This window comes from Beta vulgaris, chromosome 9 (assembly GCF_026745355.1).
Source record: "Beta vulgaris subsp. vulgaris cultivar EL10 chromosome 9, EL10.2, whole genome shotgun sequence".
NCBI lineage: Eukaryota > Viridiplantae > Streptophyta > Magnoliopsida > Caryophyllales > Amaranthaceae > Beta > Beta vulgaris.
In genome coordinates, this window is record NC_079210.1 from 27,998,827 (window position 1) to 28,020,332 (window position 21,506).

Consider the following 21,506-nt stretch of genomic DNA (forward strand, 5'->3'; position numbering starts at 1 on the left):
CCTTGCCTGTAGCACATGCGCAATAATCAGCAAGCGCCAACTTTCTAACAGCACTCTCTTAAGAAACAATTGAGTGCGAAAATAGATAAAGTGAAATTGATGGTCAAGCAAGTAAAGAATCAGTTGTCACTAACACTGTTTCATTCATTGAAAGCCAAACATCAGTTAATCTCCAACCATGAAAAACCAACACTACTAAGTTGATATAAAAAGTGATTCACTTGATTGGTTTTCACTTTTGGTGACCTAGAGATGGTCAAGGTGACTGCAACCTAAAGAAATGACCATTACAATCCAGCATAGATTTCTCACCTAAACTAGAAACGCCAGGGTTCACAGCCAATGTCAGGCCGAGGAAACAATCATCTGCCTTGCTGTCACAGTCCCACAAGTTCAGTTCAAGGTTTGGCTTTGTTTCTGTTAAACAAAATGGTGGTTAAACATCATAAAAAATTATAGAGAAGCAGGCATACAGATTTAAAGTACGTGTTTACAATGTATTTACAAATTAAATTCATAGAAACACAATCGATAACGAAGGAAGATAACTTGTCTCGAACTTTTTTGATTTCCTCAACAGTAAATGACGCATCCCTTGGTGTGTTGTAAACCTAATAAGATCAAATAAAGACAATTATATATATATATATATACCATAGCATGAAATTTTAGGTCACATTTTATTCTATATGTTGTTTAATAACTACTAGGACGACTACAAGTCTAATTTGATCGTTCTAGTCAAGTTTAAGCAAGTAAAGGCCATTTAAAAGCCATTTTGGGTTAAATTCATCCATTTTATACCATAGCATGTAATTTTAGGTTACATTATGATCTAATATGTTGTTTAAGCAGTATTAGGACGATTAGAATTCTAATTTGATCGTTCTAGTCAAGTTTGTGCAAGTAAAGGCCGTTTCAAGGCCGTTCTAGGCCGTTTTGGGTTAAAATCGTCCATTTCATACCATATCATGTAATTTTAGGTTCCATTCTCTGAAAATAAAGGCATCTGAACATTTATAAAATCTTCTTGTTTTGAGTCTCTTTCTGCTTGATTTTCTACAGTAGTCTAAACTTTTGGATGACAAATTTAGGTGTTGAAGCAGTTTCACCTTGAAGCTCATGAACTTACGCTTCACGATGATGATATTGAGAGGGTTTAAAGGCCTTGGGAACTTGTCCCTGCCGATCATAAGATAGGAAAGCCACGTCTTTTGTTCTGGAAATTGGTATGATAGGTTCCATTTTTGTCACTCCTAAGCCGTGTAAGTCGTAGAGCCTGCGTCAACTTTATTGCTTAAACTTAGCTGCGTAGCATCCATATATGTAGATTCCAGAAGGGTCGAACCTGTAAGAGCATTCTTGTAAGCAGGCTTTTCTCAGGTAATAAATCTGAATACACATTGTTAATATTGTGTAATATTTCTGAACTTGTTAATCTTCTTGTTGGTGTCTCTGTTTCGTAGTTTCTTGTGCTTTTTTTCTGTGATTTTTTAATTGACTAGATACTATTGTGTGGTTTACTCGAATTGGAACAGCTAAGAGATTAGAGATTATTTTTCGTAATCAGGAAGTGGATTTTTCGGAGATACTTTGTTCAAACAATGAACTGCAATTTTTTTCTTTTTATTTCACGACCATCTAATACTGGCTTATCTGTTTGTTGTTTCAACAAGAAGATATGAAAAATGGTGTGGGTTTTATCTGGCCCCTGGTAACATGATTTTTACATATTTACAGGGTGGTCTCAATGGGAATAAGCGGCTAAGTAAGTCGAAGGTTCTTAAGAAGCTCCTTCAGGAACAGAAATCTGTTGGTAGAATGTATGGAGCAGTATCCTCCTCTCTGGCGCTACTGCAAAAACAAGGGGTGCTCAAGGTAAGTTTAAATTCTTTCTGAACTCTCCAAAGCTTTTGTATCTGTGGTGTCATTCTCCATGGATATTCAAGCTTTTGTATCCCTAGGAAGAACATTGCTAGAGAGAGAAAACTGGAATGCACATAGCTTATTAGTCAGTATATATTACTCCCTCCATTTTGAATTTCCTTCAAAATCTAAAATCTGTTTACAGAAATTAGTTTGCATAATATGATGTCAAGAATTTAGAAATAAGAAATAAAAGGAAAAGAGACGAAAGAAAAGAATGATGAGTTGTTAGTAGTGACTTTTATCTTAAGAAACTATTTTATGTGGTAGATATCAAGAGTTACATTACAATAAAAGTCAACAGACTAAATCAGTTCATATAAGTACATTCTCCATGGATGTTCATCTTGTTATACTCTTTTTCTCTCCTTTTTTTGGTTTTAGTTACAGGGCCTGCTCTTTTGTCTTCCACATTCTAGAAAATTTCTAGAGTATCAATAGTAAACTCTGATCTTCTTATGTCTTGTAAGAAATATTATGTAATTATATGTTTCTCTAGCTTATCTTTACATCATGTTCTAGAACCAGATTATCTATTTATGTTTGTGATCTTTCCATATCTTTGCAAAATCATATTTGTCTTTTAGACTAACATTCTTTTATGCTATTCCTTTTTGGGTTAAGGGAAACTTCAAAGAAAGACTAAAATCTAAGGGTCATGCTTTTTTCACCTTGCCGAAATGGGGCGACTCCTCCAGTTGATCTTTCCTTGTCACTATCATTCAGGTTGACTAACTTGAAGTTGTTTTATATTAAGTTATCTCCGTGTAGCGTGAACTTGGAACTCATGGATTATTATCAGTTTCTTAGCATTACGGTTTTATTGTTTGGTTTTGTTTTATGATATCTAAGCTTTTGCATTCCGGTTCTTATAGCAGTTCAATTACGCATCCTCCAATTGCAGTTCCTCATTCAGGAGGTTTCGGCCTTGCAGCTTTGCAGACAAGTATTTTAGATGGCCCATTATTGGCTGTTTCCTCCCCCCCACCAGAGGTGTGATTACCTCTGATTGACTCTAACGTCTTTTTTCTTTTTTTTAATGTGCAGGGAGCATAGAGATGTAATTATTTCATTTATTTTTCTTATTCCTTCTCCAACACTAAAATAATTATGTTAGGGATCACAGTTATTATGCTCCTTGGAGCGATTTGTGAATATATTATAGCTGTTTATGTAATGAGTATATTTTTTGTCCCTTATTGCAACTTTTTCATTTTGAATCCCTCTAAATCGTCATGTAAGAGTATGCTACTGCACCTGCACTTGCACCTACCATGTGTGTACCAAGCCCCTGTTTCAGTTTCTCTTTAACCCTTTTAGCAGCAATGCTGCTCTCTAATTCGGGTGTGTTCTAATAGCAACAACAATTTTTTTTTATTAAAAAATATATGTCAAGTGCTCCGGTTGTTAGAAAAAACCGGAGCACTTAATTCACAAGTGCTCCGATTTTCTCTTAACAACCGGATCACTTGATGTATTTTGAATATATAAAATTCACAAGTGCTCCGATTTTTAAGACAACCGGAGCACTTGTAAATTTAAGTGCTTCGGTTTTCAACCGGAGCTCTTGATAAATACTCAAGTGCTCGTATGACGTCTGCTATGGGTCAAATACGGAGCACTTGTACGGTTTTTAACCGGAGCACTTGATGTTTTTTCCACTAGTGTATGCCTACCTCACTTGCCTTCACTGGTTGGAACGTGGTGGGGATACCTACCAGTGGCGCATTAACGGGATGGCCTCCGTTGAACTGTCCAACCCTTTAGCAAAAATCAAAACCTGGCCAACCTCATTACCATCTTCCTATTGCTGGTTCTGATTTTCCTCATCCTATTCCTCCGATACCCGAGTGTACCTACCATCGTCGCCTAGCCCACATTGAGCATATCCCCTCTACTTCAGATGCTCCCCCTCCCCCATATTCTACTGTTCCTTCCTCTTTTGATTTTCAGGAGATGATGAGCATGCTCCAGCGGATGGAGATTAGCATTACGACCAACACGGCAGCTATCCAGGGCATCAGCCAGTAGGTTGATGTCAATGGTGCACTTCTACAAAACCTCAGTCAGTTTGTCGATACATTGGCCAATGATCAGCACCTGGCTCCGTATTCGATGTATAACGAGAACTGCCACCTTCATCACATTGCTGAGCATGATGCACACCCTTCTTGGCACACTTGGAACCTGAGCTACAGCCAGTCGGGATCCTGTAGCCAAGGCGGCGATGAGGATGATGGAGGTGATGATGACGATGGTGAGGATACTCTCATGGATGACTGATATCCATGTCACTCTTTCCCCTTATTGCAATGCGGTCCTTGCCACGTTCAGCTTGGGGGAGGAATTATGTAGATACTACTCTCACTGTTACTGCTTTTTCGATATATTAGTTTTACCGTGTTCTTTAGGCTAGCTAAGTTAGTTAATTGCTTAAAAATGAAAACAAAAACACCAAAAAAAATGAAATATTGCTAAAAAAAAAAATCCAAAAATAAGAGTTGAACATGAATAGTTTAATTGCTTCCCTGTGCCCCGAACTTCGCTTTGAAAAGTGATTTAACTCATTAAGTTAGGCATTTGTGATTGGGATGTTATGATATGATCTCTGATTGCCGTTGTCTTAAGTAGATTTTGATGATAAAGCGCCTACTTAAACTGCATGCTTGAATTGGCTACATTGTAAGGATTCATTCTAGCCTTCGGATGTGTATTTACGTCCGAACTATCCTTGTGCGTTAGTTCCTCATATCATTCTTATCTTGACTATGGTATTGTACTCGTTGATTTCTGATGACTTTGGACATGTGCTGTGATAGAGGCGTTCATTGTTTGATTTTTTATGCCTCAAAGTTATTAAAAGAATCATTTTTCCTTCCTAGCCCTGCTGAGCCTAATGACTTTTTGGATCTGTATTAAGCCACATTACATGTCTTGAGCCTTTTCAATGTTTATTGTCCCAAGCCTAGCTTGGGGGAGCATTTGTTACGTTAATAACATATCGTGTGGTTGATTTTGCGGGTTGATTAGAAAATAGTATGTTTTGTTTACACGAAGTGAAGTGAAAGAAGAGAAAAGAAAAACAAAAAAAAATAACACATGAAAAGTCTCCATTATTTCCATTCATTAAGATTCTAGAAATCACGATTCATGAAAAAGAAGAAGAAAAAAAAACACAATACATTTTGTTGAAAACTATATTCAAGGAGACAATTGTTAGTTGGTTCAAAAAATTTAAAGTTGGTCGTTATTTTGGGCATGTGACGATTGAGGCCATGGGAGTTGTTTTTACCACATCTAGTTCTGCTAGTGCTATTTTCTCCCCTATTCCGGGCTTTTCCACCACTTTCCTCAAATAATTCCCGTACCTTTACCCGAGCCCCCATTATAACCCTCAGAAAGACCTTTTGAGCACGTGTTTGAATGTTTATTGGAATGATACAGAGTCAATGTGCCAAAGTTGAAGTTTAAGTTTGTTATTCGAGTCGACTTGATTAGGATGAGCGATATTATACCTTTTCTAAACACATGAGAGTGTGAGAGGGAAGGGATATTATGGTTGGGTTGATGAGCGATCGGGCAACATTAGTAAAGTGACACCTTAGTAAATCCCTTTTCAAGATGTGTGAGTTATGTAGGCCAGCTATGTCTGACAATTTGCTTAAGTGATTGGTGGCCAAAGTGATCTGATCAAATGAACTTGAATTTTGCTTGCTTAAAGGGTTCTAAGTTGAAAATGTTTGAGTTTCATATTTTGAAGGGTGAAGCAATTCTATTCATATTCATGTTGTGCTTTGCTTAGGGACAAGCAAAGGTTTAGCTTGGGGGAGTTTGATGTTTTGATTTTATATAGTGTTTTTCTCCCCTACTTATATGCTAAAAGTGATCTTTATGGTGCTCTTAGGAGCCATTTTGTACTAACTCTCTCCATCTAGTTGTGGTTTACTATCTTGTGTTGTATTGTAGGTTTTAGGGAACTATAACCTACTTTATATCTGTTATATGACCGCTAGTTAGGACTAGAGAGGTTGGACGCTGAGTCTCGAGATCCCGAGGATGCTTTCTGGAACTTTGAGCGAAAGAAGATCCAAGAAACAAGTGAATGTTGATCGGCCCGATAGGATAACCTACTTTATACTCAACACATTTGGCAAGTTGTGTAATTTTTGGTTAGAAATATTATTTATGTTGATATTAAGTTTAATTGGGTGATTCCATCAACTTGTATGTCAATTTGACATGTGTATGTAATTTTGGATTAAAATATTATTTGAGTTGATATTAAGTTGAATTGGGTGATTCCATCAACTTTTATGTTGATTTGACAAGTTTTTGTGATGATTATAAAACTTCATTTTTATACTAAATAAAATGATTTGAGATTGTTCTAATAATGATTTTGTTAACAATCTCATGTTTACTACTAAATTAATTATGCTATGATCTTTATGTTGAATGAGTTTTACCTTGTATTGTGATGGGTACAAAGTCCTGTTGAGATGATTTTTACTTTGTAATGTGTTGAGTATAAAGTATTGTATTAAGATAATTTTAGCTTTGCACTGACTTAGGTGCAAAGAGATGTTTTGAGATGATGTTTACTATTGTACTAAGCTGGGTACATACAGATATTTTTGAAATGATATTTTATTGAGTCATTACCTTTGTACTGTGTTGAACCCTAGTTTTGATGATGACAAAGAAACAAAGATGCAAACTAAGCAGTGAACTAATGAGTTATTTAAGTGTATGATGTTTAAGGTATCAATGAAAGGAACTGGGAGAATACGAAGTCAAGAAGAAGTCAAGAGAGGATTTCAAGGCTAAGTAAAGAAGTTGCTATAAGTTGATACTGGATCAAGCATTGGATCAAGAAGAATAAAAGCTAGGCGTTTTATTTTCTAGTTCCAGTGTAAAGGAACAAAGTAAGGATGGTAAGGAACAATGGCAGTTTTATTTGAGAATGAGAGTTTGTTCCTTTCTAAGGAACAAACTAAGTGGCACTAAACGAATCTGTTAAAGGAACTTGGTTTATAAAAGGAACTAGACTTAGGCGTGCAAAAGTATAACGGTACAATTATGAAATTGAGTAAGTCATGCCTAAATTATAGGAAATTAGTTTTATCTAATTTAAAATCAGTTTTAAATAGAAAATCTGTTTAAGGAAAAGATTTTGTTTTTCGGAAAATATAAGAAAAATTATCCGGTTTTATAAAGAGTTTTTTAAAAGATAATATTTTCTAAAGATTAAAAATTCAGTTTTAATAATAAATCTGTTTTTATTTAACTGATTTTCGGATAAAACTCAAGAAACTCCTAATCTTTAGGAGTTGTGGCTAAAATATATCCACGTTCAAATGAGATATGGGATCATGGGACATGATGAGAAACGTGTTCCTTAGGGGAAGGAACATCATGGGTTAATGGACTTAACATGTAATCGAGTTTTACTCCCACGTTCTTTGTGATTATTACTATAAATATTGAAGTCTAAATGAGTTCCAAATGTGTCTGACTAAGTAATTAAGTGAGTTTAACTAATTAAGTGTCAGTGCCTTCATTCTCTCATAATAGCCATTTGTTCTTTGCTTTCTTACTCTAATTCCACTAAGCTTATTTCGATCAATTGTTTTTGGTTTTGGGGTAAGGGACTTTGAGTGAAGTTCTGTAAGAGAGAGCTTTGAGTAAGCTTGTATGAGTGAGAAACTTCGAGTGAAGTTGAGAGGAACTCTGTTAAGGGAACAAGTGGCTCAGGAACTTGAGTTTAGGAACTCAAGGTGTGGCTCGAGTTAGAATTAGGTTGTTAAAAATTTTTGGCCTAATTAGTGAAAGAGTTGAGTTTAAAATCCCTAGTGTCGAGGTTGTTTCTTCTTGTTGGGCCCAAGAAGTTTTTCCTCGTAAAAATCCCTTGTGTTCCTCTAGCTTGTTTATTCGTTTAAGTTTAAATTTTTCCGCAAAAGTTACGTTTTTTTATTAATTCACCCCCGCTCTTGTAGTGTTCCTAGGGATATAACATACTGGTTGGGTACATTGGTTTGTTTTTGTTGAGGAAGAAAAATCCTATGGGGCTGAGTTGGGTCCCTTGGTATGAACTGTGACTATTGTGCTGAGTTGGGTACATAGAGTTAACTTTACGTGCTTAGTTGGGTACGTAAGTCCGCTTTGATATTACTCATTGCCAAGTGGTAGGTTGTCTTGAGCTGGGTGCATTGAGACTAGCACTGGAAGTTATGGCTATTTATTAGACATAGGATATCGTACGGTGTGCGTGTCCTAATGCTTCTATTATGTAGGAACCGTGGGTAGTTGTATGCTGAGCTAGGTGTACATATATCCACTTGCGTTCAGTTCTCCCCTCGACGCTGATTGTTATGATGTTGTCTTGATGACTATTTGGGGGGATGTATTTGGATTTGGAAATTGAGTCTTTTTTTATACAAATGGTTATTTTGAGCATATAATTATTTTTACGAAGAATTATGATTATTGGCGATGTTGTTGATGTTTATGATACTTTGTGGTTACTATAATCAATGTTGATTTTGCAGGTGAAGAAAGCTAATGAATTCGGGTGGTAAACGGGCTAGAGTGAGAGATATGAATTATGATATTTTGTTATGATGCTCTACTTTATGACATTCGGAATTTCGTCGTTTTGATAACTTGGGTTGTAGAGGTTTATAACCTCATGATAAGTGCGTTCTGAACGCACATTACGACTTTCTTTTGGCTTGTTTTGGCTCTCCTTTTCCCCTTTTCTTCCCTCTTTCCCCTTACTTTTCCCTTCTATTTCATTCACTTGATCATAGTGACATTTTGCTAGATTTTCGATCTATTTTGATCGAATTTCTAGCACATATGCTTTCACCATGTTTGCTCGTGTTTTTATTGCAGGCATGACCCTTTTCGGGGCCGAGTAATGCGAGACATGGCACAAGGGAACGAGCTAGAGGATGAGAGGGAGCATGAGGTGCGCCTAGAGCTCCCCATCACACGATGGTGAGCCCGCACATTCTGCTGGTGCGCCCGCACCATCGACTTATTATGAGACACATTACAGACGACTTCGGTGCGCCCGCACCAAACACAAGGTGCGCCCGCACCTGTGTCACGTGCGCCCGCACCAACCAATGGAGCACCCGCACCAGCTGCGGAGGATTTTTACCATGAGACAGAAGACTCAGGTGCGCCTGCACCTTAGCATGGTGCGCCCGCACCATGCGTTCCGGAATGAATAATTCGATCATTAAACCCTTTTTTCTCTTTTAGTTTTAGACTTACGCCTTCATTCTTGTTTTCACACAATATTTTGAGGGTTTTGTATTAGAGAGAAAACACTTTAGTTTTCATTGGTAATCGAGATTAGTGATCATAGTTTGTGATTCCATTGATATTCAAGGTACTTTTCGTTCATCTTAATTCAAAGTTTCAGTTTTTAATTCATTCTCTTGGTGTTTGTTTTTGTTCTTAGATTATTTTAGATCTTCATTCTCTTAGTTTATTAATTGCGATTTACATTAGTTTAATCATTACTTAATCATATTTAGCCTTAGATTAGTCATAGATTTATCGTTTTATTGCTTTAACTCCATGATTAGTGAGTAGTTTCATAATCTAGGGTTAAGGTGAAAGTATGAATTAGGGTTTTAAATACGTTGTTGATGTGATTGTAATGTTTAGAGAAGTTTATGCATTGATCTTGGTGTTTGATACCTTAGGATAGATATTGATCACATTTATACTTTGGTATTTTGATTTCAAATGTTCCTATCGATTTTGAACTCTTTTATCATCCCCAAGAATCAACTTAATTTCTATGCCAAGATATTGGATGGAAATTAAGGCGATCCTTCATTAGGGGTTTTCCAAACTTATTGAATCTCTTATATTAGGGTTTTAAATACGTTGTTGATGTGATTGTGATGTTTAGAGAAGTTTATGCATTGATCTTGGTGTTTGAAACCTTAGGATAGATATTGATCACATTAATACTTTGGTATTTTGATTTCAAATGTTCCTATCGAATTTTGAACTCTTTTATCATCCCCAAGAATCAACTTAATTTCTATGCCAAGATATTGGATGGAAATTAAGGGGATCCTTCATTAGGGGTTTTCCAAACTTATTGAATCTCTTAGTCAATTAACTAATGACCATTCGAGAGAGGATTTAGTTGATTGATTAAATGAATACTCTTGAGGACCATTCGAGAGAGGACTCAAGTAATTTAGAGGGAAACTAAACCTTACATAATCATCTCGGTACATCACAATCGCAGTAGCAATCATTGGCTATTCTTATTCATACTAGTAACCTTAACTCTAGTGTCTTTTATTTGATATTTAAACTCTTGATATTTGCTTGTTCTAGTTGATAGTTAGTCTTAATTGTTACCAAACATCTTTCAAACCCCAAATACCTTTCAATTAGGAGTCTGACATGATAGACTTTAATCAATCCCATTTTCCCTGTGGATCGACCCTTGACTTGCCCTTACTATTTTCTTAGTAATTGCTTGTTAGGACTTATAAATATTGTTTGGAAAGTGGTTCTTAGTGCCTTAACGACACACTAAAAACCTCTTATCAAAATGGCGCCGTTGCCGGGGAAATTGTGCGATTGATTGAAGTATATTTTAGTTTAGTTTCTTAGTTGATTTCTCTTTTATTTTCTTTTTAACTGTGGTTGTTATTTGCTAATCCTCTGCTTAGCTTTGTTGTGTTACATGAGAAGAAGAACTCACGGTTCACCCACATTTCCTCTAGATCCTAAATCGACCGTACATTGCGAAAGCTTCGGAAGAATTTGGAAAATTTGACTTTGGGTTCCGAGCCATCTTCACCAATCTCAAGTACATCAAGTGAAGTTGAATCAGAAATGGGTGAAGCAAATCCACAACTGTTTAGGGATTTCGGAAATCCGGGATCCTATGTTCTTCAAGGTGGAATTCAACTCCCCACCACCACTACAAATTTCAGCATTCACCCTCAGTATACTCGGATGGTGAAAGCAGAGCAGTTTTGTGGGGGGTCAGATGAAGATCCTCTAGACCATCTCGACAGTTTCTTGAGATCTGTGCCATGATAACAACTAATGATGTCTCTCCTGACTACATCAAGATGCATTTGTTCCGGTCCTCTCTTACCGGAAAAGCAAAGTCATGGCTCAAGAGCTTGCCTGCTAATTCCCTCACTACATGGGAAGAAGTCACAACGGCCTTCTTGAAGAAATACTTCCCGGAGTGGAAGACTACGGACATAAGGAGGAAGATCTCCTCATTTGAGCAAGAGAACGATGAGACACTTGCCGAAGCTTGGGAGCGGTTGAAGGAGATGATCCGTTCATGCCCACACCATGAGTTCAACAAGAATCTACTCATGCGATTTTTCTATGATGGTCTTGATCCGATATCACGGGCCAACCTTGATGCTGGAGCGGGAGGTCAACTTTCTAAGATCCTGCAAGAACAACTTGAGTCCACAATTGAGGAAGTGATCATGAACTACTCATGGGGTGGAAGACGAAGAGGTGCTCAACCTAAGAAGAGCGGACCAACTTGACAAGAAGCTCTCCAAGATCAATCTTGCATCGTCTACTCCACAGGTAAACTCTTTTTCTTGTGATATTTGTGGTGGTACTAACCATGATACTTCTTATTGTGGAGGTACCCATTCGGAGCATGTGGCGGCAATAAATTCAAGAGGACATGGGTATCAAGGAAACCAAGGGTATAGGAACAATCAACAAGGAGGTTGGAGACAACCTCAACAGAACTACACCCAAGGATTCAATCAACCTCAACAAGGATGGAATCAACCTGAACAAGGGTACAACCGAGCTCACAACCAAGGGTTTGTGCAAGGGTATAACCAAAACCAAAACTATAACTAAGGTGGTTCCTCCTCACAAGGGTCCAACACTTACCAAGCTCCACATCAAAGGACCAACAACCCAAAACCTCCCTCCAATCTCCCATTCCCCAAACAAAAATTCCGAACCTACACCATCTTCCGATCCAACCTCTCTCCAAATTCTCCAACAACTCCAATCCATGAACCAAATTCTCCAAAACCATGAGCAAAGGTTTCAAGAGCTACAAGCCCACAACAAAATGCTTGAAACCCAAATTGCCCAAGTAGCTGAGAAAAATCTCTCATCCCCCACAAATCAACTTCCGGGCCAACCCATCCCTAACCCCAACCTCCATCAAGCCAAAGCCATTCATTTGAGGTCGGGAACAAGCTATGCGGGTCCTAAGATGCCAATGGGGAGTTAGAGATGGATAAAGAAGTTGAGGTTGTTGAGAAGGAGGATGAAGCTGAGGAAACTGAGAAAGAGGACGTTGGGGAGAAAGATGAGTCACATGTTCAAGTTGGTGACAAAAACCCATTGCCATCACCTCCACCAACCAATCTATGTGCCTCCGGTTCCCTATCCTCATAGGTTGGTAGAGAGAAAGTTGAGTGACAAGTTCACTAAATTTCTAAATGTGATGAAGAGCCTGCAAATCAACATCCCATTCCTTGAGGCTATGTCTCAAATGCCAGCTTATGCTAAGTTCTTGAAAGAGATCCTCTCCAATAAGCGAAAACTTGAAGATGAGCTTATCTCCCTACCTTACCAAGTGAGTGCTCTTGTGCAACGAACTATGCCCAAGAAGCAAAGAGATCCCGGGAGTTTCACCTTGCCGGTGAAGATAGGTGACTTAGAGCCTAAGGGTGCACTGGCCGATCTGGGAGCAAGTGTCAATTTGATGCCCCTTTCTATTGCAAAACACCTAAAATTTCCTCTTCATCCTACGCGCAAAACGATTCAATTGGCGGACCGCACTGTGAGAGTCCCTGTGGTGAGTTGGAGGATATACCGATTCAAGTTGGGCATGTGTTTGTACCATGCGACTTTGTGGTGATGGATATGGAGGAAGATCCTGAGACTCCTCTTATTCTGGGAAGAGAAGCTCTAAAGACTTTGGGTGCCGTGATAAACTGCAAAAACGACACAATCACGGTTGAGGTAGCTAATGAGCGGGTGGTGTTTGAGTTCTCTAAGACATTGAAGAGACCTATGATGGAGAAAATTTGCCGGGTAAGCCTAGTAGAAGATGAGGTAGAGGACGCCATGAGTGTGGTTAACTGGGGACGAGTTGTATGCTACACTTACCGACACCCTTAGCTTGGACATGGAAGAGGAAACACAAGATGAGGCGTTTGAGGTTCTAGCTACATCATCCACTGATAAAGAGGAGTGTTCTAAGCCTCCTCCCAAGGTAGAGTTCAAACCCCTTCCCTCCTCTCTTAGATATGTTTTTCTTGATGATGCATGTACTTATCCTGTTATTGTCAATTCGAGTCTTGATGACATTTCTATATCAAAACTGATTGGAATTTTGCAAAAATATAAAGATGTCATTGGGTATTCGATTGATGACCTTAAGGGGATAAGCCCTTCTCTTGCTATGCATCGTATCCATCTCATCGATAGTAATGCCTCCTCCATCGAGCATCAGAGAAGGCTCAATCCCAACCTCAAAGAGGTTGTGAAAAAGGAGATCTTGAAACTACGTGACGCGGGAATCATCTATGCTATCTCAGATAGCAAGTGGGTGAGCCCGATTCACGTGGTTCCAAAAAAGGAGGCATGACTATAGTTGAGAATGAGAAAGGAGAAACAATCTCAACTAGGACTGTCACTGGGTGGAGAGTCTGTATTGATTACAGAAAACTGAACAAATCCACCCGGAAAGATCATTTCCCCCTTCCCTTCATTGACCAAATGTTGGAGAGGCTTGCTCGTCATTCACACTTCTGTTTTCTCGATGGTTATTCCGGATTCTTTCAAATCCCCATTCATCCGGATGACCAAGAGAAAACCACCTTTACTTGTCCGTATGGGACATTTGCATATCGAAGGATGCCCTTTGGTTTGTGTAATGCCCCATCCACTTTTCAAAGGTGTATGACAGCAATCTTCTCTGACATGCTAGAAGATTCCATTGAAGTGTTCATGGACGACTTTAGGTGTGTGGTTCGTCTTTTGACACATGTCTGGTTAATCTTGAATGTGTGTTAAAAAGGTGTCAAGAGACGAACCTGTCTGAATTGGGAGAAGTGTCACTTTATGGTCGAGGAAGGCATTGTCCTTGGGCATAAAGTGTCGAAAAAGGGTATTGAGGTAGATCCGGCAAAGGTTTCGGTTATTGAGAAGCTTCCGCCACCGAACTCGGTGACGGGAGTTCGTGCTTTCCTTGGACATGCTGGTTTTTACCGCGTTTCATCAAGGATTTCTCTCAAATAGCCAAACCATTGACGAATCTACTTCAAAAGATGTTGATTTTGAGTTTGATGAGTCTTGTATTAAGGCTTTTGAAACTCTTAAAAAGCCCTTATTTCTGCCCCCATTGTGCAAGCTTCGGATTGGAGCTTGCCTTTTGAACTAATGTTCGATGCTAGTGACTTTTAGTGGGAGTTGTTCTTGGGCAACGCAAGGAAGGGAGGCTTCATGTGATAGCCTATGCAAGTAGGACTCTGGATGATGCTCAACGGAACTATGCAACTACGGAGAAGGAAATGTTGGCCGTGGTCTTTGCTTTGACAAGTTCCGTTCCTACTTGACATGTAATAAGGCGGTGGTGTATACGGATCATTCTGCGGTCCGGTATTTGATGAGTAAGAAGGATGCCAAGCCTAGGCTCATTAGGTGGGTGTTGCTTCTTCAGGAGTTTGATTTTGAGATGAAAGAGAAGAAGGGGACGGAGAATGTGGTAGCTGACCATCTTTCTCCTCCCTCTTGAAATCTGGAGGAGATTCCTATCGAGGAAGATTTGAGAGAAGAAGCATTGTTCGCCATTCTGAAAATGAGGTTCCATGGTTCGCTATTATGCAATTATTTGGCTTGTGGGATTGACCTCATGGTTTTATTCCCAACAAAGGAAGCGGTTTTTAAAGAGGTTTCAGGTTCTACTGGGATGACCCGCTCCTTTTTAAGAAGTGTGCTGATGGAGTGTTTAGGCGGTGTGTGCCTAATCATGAGATGACCTCTGTTTTGACTCATTGCCATACTTTGGCATGTGGAGGGCACGGTGGAGCAAGCAAAACTGTTGCTAAGGTGCTCCAATGTGGTATGTTCTGGCCAACATTGCAAAAGGATGCCCGAATTTGTGGTGGCTTGTGATAGATGTCAAAGGAGTGGTGGCATCACAAAGCGACAGAGATGCCTCAACAGAACATTCTTGAGGTTGAGCCGTTTGATGTCTGGGAGTCGACTTTATGGGTCCTTCGTTCCTTCCTGTGGGAATGTTACATTCTTGTTGCGGTCGACTACGTGACAAAATGGGTTGAAGCCATTGCCTCTCCTACCAATGACCATAAGGTAGTACCAAGCTTTTGAAGAAGATCATCTTCCCTCGATTTGGGGTGCCCCGTGTGTTGATCAGTGATGGCGGTTCACACTTCGCCAAAAAGCAATTAGAAGCTCTATTGAAGAAATACGGGGTGAATCACAAAGTAGGTCTTCCTTATCACCCCCAAACCCAAGGCCAAGTTGAGGTCTCGAATCGAGAGGTTAAGAATCCTTGAGAGAGTGGTCAATAGGACACGAAAGGATTGGTCTTTGAAGCTTGATGATGCCTTTGGGCTCTTCGCACGGCTTTCAAAACGCCTATAGGCACCACTCCCTATCGCCTTGTGTATGGCAAGGCATGTCCTTTGCCGGTTGAGCTAGAGCACAAGGCTTGGTGGGCAGTTAAGGAGCTCAACATGGACCTTCACTTGGCGGAGAAGCTCGAAAAGAAAGACTAGTTGAGCTGGAAGAACTTCGTTTCGACGTGTATGAGAGTTCTAGACTATACAAAGAGCAAATGAAGAAATGGCACGATCACCGGATTCAACAACGAGAATTCCGAGTTGGGGACAAGTCTTGTTGTTCAACTCAAGACTAAAGCTTTTCCCCGGAAAGTTAAAGTCCAAGTGGTCGGGTCCTTTCTGTGTTGAAGAACTACTCCATAGGAGCTTATGAAGTTATGGGGAGAAGGTCCATTTTGGGTAAATGGTCAAAGGTTCTATCATGATTCTCATGCCGTTAGTTCAATTGGTTGTTTGATTCTTCGCTCACCTGAGCGACTCTTATGATGGACGTATCCTTTTTAGTCAAGCTAAGACTTAAAACAAGCGCTACACGAGAGGCAACCCGTTTCTTTTCTTCCTTTCTTTTATTTTTCTTTTATTTGTTAGTTAGACTTTTGATTTATCAGTAGGCCATGAGAGCTACATTGGGATATCTGAATTTTTATGAAAAGTTGAGTGAATTGAGTGTTTTGGAAAAGAAATATGTACAAAACAGACGGGTTAGGTGCTCCTACATCTGATCAAGGTGCGCCCGCACATGAGAAAAAGTTTTGAAAAAAAAACAATTTGGTGCGCCCGCACCAGATTTTGAACACGTTCTTCAGAAAAAAACAGAAGACTTTGGTGCGCCCGCACATCTTGTAGTTGCGCCCGCACATCTTATAGGTGCGCCCGCACCTTGCTCTAACTGGTTTTTTTCCAAAAAACATAAGGTTTGGTGCTCTCGCACCTCCTCAATGTGCGCCTGCACCTGTAGAAAAATTTCGGAAAAAAAAACTTTGGTGCGCCCGCACTAAGTCCTCCGACTTTTTTTTGAAAAAAAACAGAAGGTTTTGGTGCGCCCGCACCAAACTTTTTCGCGATTAATGCGCCCGCACCTGCACGCGGTGCGCCCGCACCAAACCAGTCTGGGCAGCTTTCGAGTTCTTTTTTTTTTTTTTTCGGGCCTTCACTTCTCTTCTCTTCATAATTTCGAAACTTTCTCTCACACTCCCTCACTTTCTCTCTCTTGCTCCTCTATAGATCCGGTCACCACCATCTTTTCCGGCGACTTTCAACGGCAAATCTCACCGGAATCTTCATCATCTTCCTCTCTACACCATTCAAGAGCACAAAAAAAATTGGGATTTTGCAAGGATTTGACTTCTAGGGTTTCGAAATTGGGGATTTTCATCTCCATGTTGGTAACTCTCTTCTAATCCTTGATTTTTCATCAATAATCTAGTTAATTGGAGTTCTAGTGTGTTTTCTTTTAGATTGCATGCTTGTTTTCCATAAATTTTTGATTATTCATGAACTTTGCCCTTATTTGTGTTTGATGTGGTGATGAGCAAGTGTAATTTCATGTGTTTTGGTATTTTTCATGATTCTCTGAATTTTTGTGAACTACATTGCATGAATTTCTAGTGTTGTTGATTCTTGTGCACCAATTGTGGTTGATTTGGTGAATTTGTCTTGAAAGTCTCTTGTAAGTGGTGATACTCTTGATTGTGAGCAACTTGGTTGCTACTAATTGTGGAATGGCTAGCTTGTAGATCTTAGGATTAGTTTTTGATTTTTTTTCTTTTTGTGTGTTTCTTTGTGTGGTTTGATTTCTCTTTTTGTGTGTTTCTTTGTGTCGAGAGTCCGTTTTGTGGTGTGTCATTGCAGCAGATCATCACTTCTCCTTCCCCTTTTTGCAAAACAAAATTTTTACCACCATGGGAAGAAGTAGTGGTGAAGGCCCCTCTAGGTCTAAGATAGCAAAGACCGGGTCCTCTTCACAAGGACCCTCGTCCAGCTCTAATCCCCCTCCCCTCTATGCTGTGAAACTTCCCAATCCCGCTCATAAAAAAAAATTTCAACAACTTTCTGGGCGCACGTTTCGTCCCACAAAGTTCTATGACTACACTACATACAACTACCTTAACATCGAATCGATGATAAGGGAGATGGCAGGTAATGTCGGGTTATCGAACTTTCTTGACGTCCATGCACCTACTTATGATCAACTGAATCTCGAATTCTTGAGTACGTTGAACATAAGTAAGGAGGCGGGCACGGTTGCTCTAGCTATTCAATTTCGTATGTTTAATCAAGCTAGAGCACTCTCCTTCGACGAATTCTGTGAGGCATTCGGGATGGATTCTCGAGCTCCCTGTGATGCCCCTTTGGCACCATCTGGCAGGGATACAATGAGCAAGAATGTGGGCTAAATTACCAACGGCACGACTCCGTTTCGGACGAATTCGTCCAATGTGTCGGAGATCATCCATCTTGCTCTCCGTTACTTCCATAGGATGTTGGTTTACACCATCTTTCCTAAACAGGAACTAGGACAGTTGAGGAAGGACGAGCTGCTGGTTCTTTGGTTGGCCACTGACGGGGCCCACCATAGAGCCCGAATTAACTTTGCTGCGCTCCTCCTTCACCGACTGCAGGAGATTCGGGGGGGCACTACGGTGACTGGGGAGATCCTTTGTGGTGGAATGGTCACCCAGCTAGCGTCCTACCTCGAGTTGGACGATGCCTGGCTCGCTTGGAAGTTAGCGTGCCTACTGTTGGTCAGTCCAACAGATTGGATGGTGCGAGTCTGCAGCAGATGAAATTTCTCGCGAATTATAAGAAGGAAAACTACATCTGGCTTGTGGGGGGGGGGGCGACCTTACTTTTTTATAGGGCCTAACTTCATCTGGGACCTCCCCGCTAACTGTGAAAATCGTTGGCGGGTTCCCCCTTCCCATGACATCCCACGGGCTGTCCCTGTATGGAGCGCATTCCACGCGTTCCGAGAGGTCCGAGGCCCGACCACCGCATTCCTGAGAGTTAGGTGGCCGAAGCTTTCTCCTCTCAATCCTTCGATATGGGCTCCGTCATGGCGGCCATAGCCCAAATGAAGGCCTCTCATGAGGCCAATCACCACGCGGTTACTGCTACTCTTGCCGGTATCTGCACCGACCTTGACCATGTGTCTAGGGTGGCTTGGCGCACTCACCTCGCCAATGTCCACTCCGGACATGAGCCTCCTTCCCTAACCATCCCACTATCCTCCTTCTTTCGACCCTCAAGAAGGACCGTTTGAGGAGCCTTCTTTCCGTCCTTATCCCCACTACCCATCCTACTATCCTGATGGGTACTCTGGTGGGTATTTCCCTCCTTACCCCCTCCCGATGGGGGTAATGGTGGGAATATTAGGTGCTTTTCATGACCCCCCCTCCCTCTCCCTCCTTTTGCAACTCCGAGCGCGGAGTTTTGCTTAAGCTTGGGGGACTTGCATGTATGTCTATATATTTGGGAGTTTTGGGGTCATAGATGGTTAGAATTTAGGGGTCTCATTGGTTTTCGGTATAAGTTGGTGATTATTCTTGTCTGTTGGTTTTGACTTCCCCCACCCTTGCTGACTTCTCTTCACTTGTATAGCTTTGCTTTGGTAGTTTTGTTTTGCTTTGCATATATTTATAACAAAAAAAAAAATAAAAAACAAATTTCCTCTTTTATTCTTTTTCTTCTTTTTTATGCATTTAGGATAGCTTGGTTGCATGCATGATTTGTGGCTAAAGTGTTCATGACTTGATTGGAAGACCTTCCTTATATTAGACTTGATGATTTTGGAAGCCCTGTTGTGACTTTAAGCGTCTCTTGAAAGCGATAACTTTTGGTAGAGTCTCTTTGAAATTAGGCGAGTTGGATGAATGGATTGCCTTGCCCCTTGTGCGACAAACCCGAAGGAGGGCCAAGAACCTCGTAAGACTCACTCACAACCCTCACCATTGATCGCCTAACTTGTGACTTGCATTTTAGCTCCCAAGATTACATAAGACGAGCTCTAGGAGAATGATTTAGGGCGTTTCTTTTGCTAGTAATAGGAGCTACAAAACCAAAAGCTTGAATACCTGCATAATATTCGCTTCTCAACCCATCTGAGCCTTTCTATCCTATTTTTGCTTAACCCACATAATGAGTCATGGCCAAACTTTCCCCAAAGTGGAGTGCATGTGTAGTTTTTGTTGAGTTAAGTTGTTTTGATATTAAGTCTTGGTTGAAAGTAAGTTAATGTGCTTGTATGATCGCAAAAGTTGAGAAAAAAATTTGTGAAAAAGAAAGACAAAAGAAATAAAAGAAAGAAAGTTCTTATTGTTTGATTTGGTTTATTATTGAAAATGAAAAGAAAGAACGATCAAATTGATGAGAAAAATGAAAAAGTTCACAAAGTGAAAAAGAAACAAGTGAAATTCAAGGTTGTGTGTGAGATTTCTAATTGAGAATAGTGTTAGGACTAGCTTGGGGAGTATTTACCCCAGTTTGTACTCCACTTACCCTTTTTGCACCACATTCCTAGAATATAATCCACCCCTAACCTAGCCCCGTTACAACCTTAACAAAGTCCCTTTTGACTTCTAGATTGGACTTGATCTATTTAGTAGTGGCGGGGAGATTTTGTGCAAGTCATGATGAGGGTCATCAAACTGGTAGAGGCGAGCAATTATGGTTGAGCATCCCTAGGGAGGAGTCAAACTTGGGTCTTGGAACTGGAGAAGAGTGAGAAATCATTCTTGGAAAGCTTTCTTTCAAAAAGACTCGGTTGATCGATGGATTGAGACCTTAGAGTCACTCTTGTGCTTCCTAATCATCTTCCTCTTGTGTTTGGTTGGTCTCCTAAATCTTGCTATGAACTCATTTAGCTTGCATGTCATGCTTGTAACCTTGTATTTAGAGCATATAGGTTAGTTTGTTGCATGTTTCCCTTTTCTTTTCTTTCTTCTTTCCTTCATTCTCACTCTTGGTTTACTTGAGGACAAGCAAAACGCTAAGCTTGGGGGAGTTTGATAAGTGCGTTCCTAACGCATTTTATGACTTTCTTTTGGCTTGTTTTGGCTCTCCTTTTCCCCTTTTCTTCCCTCTTTCCCCTTACTTTTCCCTTCTATTTCATTCACTTGATCATAGTGACATTTTGCAAGATTTTCGATCTATTTTGATCGAATTTCTAGCACATATGCTTTCACCATGTTTGCTCGTGTTTTTATTGCAGGTATGACCCTTTTCGGGGCTGAGTGCGCCCGCACCATCGACTTATTATGAGACACATTACAGACGACTTCGGTGCGCCCGCACCTGTGTCACGTGCGCCCGCACCAACCAATGGTGCAACCGCACCAGCTGCGGAGGATTTTTACCATGAGACAGAAGACTCAGGTGCGCCCGCACCTGAGGTCTGGTGCGCCCGCACCTTAGTATGGTGCGCCCGCACCATGCGTTCCGGAATGAAAAATTCGATCATTAAACCCTTTTTCTCTTTTAGTTTTAGACTTACGCTTTCATTCTAGTTTTCACACAATATTTTGAGGGTTTTGTATTAGAGGGAACACACTTTAGTTTTCATTGGTAATCGAGATTAGTGATCATAGTTAGTGATTCCATTGATATTCAAGGTACTTTTCGTTCATCTTAATTCAAAGTTTCAGTTTTTAATTCATTCTCTTGGTGTTTGTTTTTGTTCTTAGATTATTTTAGATCTTCATTCTCTTAGTTATTAATTGCGATTTACATTAGTTTAATCATTACTTAATCATGTTTAGCCTTAGATTAGTCATAGATTTATCGTTTCATTTTTTTTTTTTTGCTAAGTAAGAGTAAGTAGTATTAATCACAAGAAAATTCAATACACCAACAGCTAACCCCTAGGGAGCAAACCAACTAGGTTGGACTCCTCCACACAAGGGAAGCTACAACCATTTGACTAACAACTAAACATTATACACT

At 40.1% G+C, this 21,506-nt stretch overlaps 1 long non-coding RNA gene and 1 other non-coding gene across 2 annotated transcripts; one reads left to right on the forward strand and one right to left on the reverse strand.

Annotated features, from left to right (window-relative positions):
- The first annotated feature begins 1,546 nt into the window (after positions 1-1,546).
- LOC125493192 (uncharacterized) lies at positions 1,547-3,196 on the forward strand. The gene is made up of 2 exons (XR_008967610.1): positions 1,547-2,652; positions 2,802-3,196. It is a non-coding gene; the product is annotated as an uncharacterized LOC125493192 (long non-coding RNA).
- A 7,984-nt stretch (positions 3,197-11,180) lies between these two features.
- LOC125493883 (small nucleolar RNA R71) lies at positions 11,181-11,287 on the reverse strand. The gene has a single exon (XR_007270210.1). It is a non-coding gene; the product is annotated as a small nucleolar RNA R71 (small nucleolar RNA).
- Between the last annotated feature and the right edge of the window lie 10,219 nt (positions 11,288-21,506).